The sequence below is a fragment of the Dioscorea cayenensis genome, chromosome 7 (genome assembly GCF_009730915.1).
Source record: "Dioscorea cayenensis subsp. rotundata cultivar TDr96_F1 chromosome 7, TDr96_F1_v2_PseudoChromosome.rev07_lg8_w22 25.fasta, whole genome shotgun sequence".
In the NCBI taxonomy this organism is placed as follows: Eukaryota; Viridiplantae; Streptophyta; class Magnoliopsida; order Dioscoreales; family Dioscoreaceae; genus Dioscorea; species Dioscorea cayenensis.
Genome location: NC_052477.1, coordinates 11,749,220 through 11,752,737, shown reverse-complemented (window position 1 = coordinate 11,752,737; position 3,518 = coordinate 11,749,220). Strand labels below are relative to the sequence as shown.

The following is a 3,518-nucleotide window of genomic DNA, read 5'->3' as shown; positions in this document are numbered from 1 at the left end:
ACACTCAAGGCTTATTCATGAAAACACTAAACTAAGAACTAGAAAACAATAAAGACTTGGGTTGCCTCCCAAGAAGCTCTTGTTTAAGTTCACTTAGCTTGATGTACCTTGCCTTACCTCACGGGGACTCATAGATGAAGGTTTCTCTCTTACCCATGACCTGAAAACATGATGAACAAAGTCTCTTGAAGGTAGAGGGGGAGTTATCAAGCTTGTTACCACATGAGGGTTCGTCACCCTTGTTCCGTTCTTTTGCATCCCCAATAGACTTGGGGCATTTCTTGTGGCTTCTCCTTGCTCTCTTTATCTTCTGAAGCATCTTCATCACAATCCCCAGGGTAGAAGGTACTTTCTCCCCTAGACTAAGTATCATTACTTCTTACTCCTCCACTTCTTGGTCTGTCAACCCCTTGTACCGGTCTGGATTCAACATTTCCTGCACTTATTCATCGATTAGTTATCAGTAGTGTTAAGAAAGTAGAGAGTATCATCAAAGTCAAGAGAATGTCGCATAGCTTCGATGAGGCGGTAGGTCAATTTGTTGTCGCCCACCCTCAGTGTTAACTCCCCACCATCCATGTCGATTGGTGCCTTGGAAGTGCGTAAGAATGGCCTTCCAAGTATCAAACAAACATCAGGATCCTCATCGATGTCCAATACTACGAAGTCTACAAGAAATATATACTTGTCAACTTTGACAAGCATGTCTTCAATGATGCCCCTCGGAAGTCTCACCGTTCGGATTGCCAATTGTAATATCATCTGAGTGGGCCTACGCTCTCCCAAGCCTAGCTTCTGAAAAAAAAGAATATGGCATGACGTTGATACTAGCCCCTAAATCCTCCAATGTCATCTCTTCACCTAAATTGCCGATGTTGCACGGAATGATGAAGCTTTCGAGGTCTTTCTTCTTATTTGGCATAATCTTTTGCAACACCACCGAACAAGAGGCATCTAGGATCACCGATGCACTCTCTTCTAACTTCCTCTTGTTGGTCAAAAGATCTTTCAAGAACTTAACATACCGAGCTATTTGAGACAACGCCTCCACAAAAGGAATGTTGATGTGCAATTGCTTGAATAGACCCAAGAACTTCTTGTATTACTCATCATTTTGGTCGTTCTTCAATCTTGAAGGATAAGGGATTCTTGGCTTTTAAGGTGGGTGTGCCACCTCCTTCTCCTTGTTTGCTTTTTGCTTAACCTCCATGACCTCGGGTGCTTCAACATTGGTCTTCTCACTTGGAAGCCTACCCTCGACCTCATGACCACTTCTCAAAGTGATCATCTTCACATGTTCTCGTGGATTCGTCTCGGTGATACTCGGCAAGCTTCCTTGTGGTCTCTTCGATAGAGACTTCACAATTTGCTCCACTTGAATATCTAAATTATGCAATGAAGTAGTGTGGTTGCGAAGTGTAGCCTTGACCGATTAAATCTGTGTATCCAGTAATTGCACAAATCTGGTCAAGGCTTTCTATAAGTCAGTCATCCGGGTCTCCAAGCCTGAAACTCTATTCTCCAGGTTTGGGGCTTGTTATTGTTGAAAACCCGATGGTGCTATGGCCTTTTGCTACCGTTGGTTACTCCATAAGAAATTTGGGTGGTTCCTTCACCCTTGGTTGTAGGTGTTGCTATAAGTATTACCTTGTACTTTTCCCGAATTACCTACAAAGTCTACTTGTTCAGTCGGGGCTAAAGTAGCAATCGAAATATGACAATCAGACGGCATATGTGAACCCCCACAACCATCACAACTCATGATAGCGTCCACCATCAGTGAAGTCAATATATCCAATTTCTTGCTCAATACCTCTTCTTGGGCTGCCAAAGATATAACCGCATCGATCTCATGGAGTCCGGCAACTTTCTTTATTTCCCTTGCATTCCATTGGTAGCTATTTATGTCAATTTCTTCTACCAACTATCGGGCTTCATCAGGGGTCTTGCTCCCTATTGTACCCCCTACGGTGGCATTTAGAAGTTGTCTTGTACTTGGATTCAACTCGTTGTAAAAATTTTAAATGATCATCTATTCGGGAAATCCATGTTGTGGACACTTCCGCAAGAGATCATTGAATCGCTCCTACGTCTCAAACAAGGATTCAAACTCCATTTCAACAAACGACGATATCTCATTACGAAGCTTTGCTGACTTTCCCGGACGGAAGTATCTTGCAAGGAAAGCTTCGACCATCTCATTCCAAGTCGTGAAGGATGCTTTTGGCAAGGAATAAAGCCACTGTTTGGGCTCTTTCTTTGAGAGAGAATGGGAAAGCCCTCAATCTGATAGCATCATCCGAAACTCCGTTGATCTTTTGCATGTCACAAACTTCCAAGAATTTTTTGATGTGATTGTTTGGATCCTCATAGGCCAAACCATTGCACTGAGCTGACTACTAAATCATCTAGATGAATGTCAGCTTTAGCTCAAAATTTGGAGCTATAATCGGGGGTCGCACTATACTAGATTGTGTGCCCAAAACTGAGGGTCTGGTATAGTCAGAAAGTGTTCTCTGCTGTTCATTTAGCTCTGCCATATTGTCTGACCCTTCAACTTCTATTTCAACTTGATTGGACGGTTCTTGCATAGGTTCTTTACCCCTTCTTCTGAGTGTATGTTTAAGTTCAGGATCACCTTCAATGAATATCAAAGGGTTCCCTCGGTTCATAACCTGGAGCTACACCAAAAGAAAGAAAACAAATCAAAACGATGATAGAATAAGGAGATGTGAAATAGGATGAATGAATGAATAGCTAAGATAGCAAAGTGCAAAGTATCTCTAAACGCCTACTCACCGGCAATGGTGCCAAAAACTTGACACACACCTTGTGTGTGACCCACAAGTACAAGGGTTTATAGAAGTAATAAATCCCAGGTGAGTGGGTATCATATTCACAGGGAGTAGGGAATAAAAACACCAAGATTGCTACTTAACCAAGCGAAGATGAAATAATGATTGTTTTGATAAGATGTAATGTAGACAAAAATAAAAGAAATAAGAAAGAGAGGCACAAATACGGGAGAGGAAAGGCAATCGATATGAAGTGGAGTACTCGAATATTATTCCAAATATGATTATCCCTTCAAGTGCAAAACCAACTATTATGCTTCCTAACTAATGCTTAATGGGTTGTGGACATCCTAAGATACACGGTCCCAAACCTAAGGTCAACCATGACTAACTCTACACTATGCCCCGTCGGAGAAATTGATTAGTCTCAACACCTCACACTGTGCAAAGTTGCAAGATACTCTAGGAATTCCAAGTGATAAACCCTATTCCTATATGTAGACCTAACCCTTTGGTCTAGGCGAAAGGCCCTTACTCACAATTAAGCCCCAGATACTAAGGATTACTTCAACGCTTCACTCTGTTGCTCGCGCAGTTAAGCCCCAGCGGAGTTTCTCTCTTAGTACTTCACTCTATTGTGACCACAAAGAACTCTAGAAAATGGAGTTAGAATAAATCACACTGGACGAGAAAGGGGACGCTCCGCTAGCTCTCGACTCACCC

The 3,518-nt window shown here is 42.3% G+C and overlaps 1 non-coding gene across 1 annotated transcript; it reads left to right on the top strand.

Annotated features, from left to right (window-relative positions):
- The first annotated feature begins 2,042 nt into the window (after positions 1-2,042).
- Positions 2,043-2,149, top strand: LOC120266159. The gene has a single exon (XR_005538002.1). It is a non-coding gene; the product is annotated as a small nucleolar RNA R71 (small nucleolar RNA).
- Positions 2,150-3,518: the final 1,369 nt, after the last annotated feature.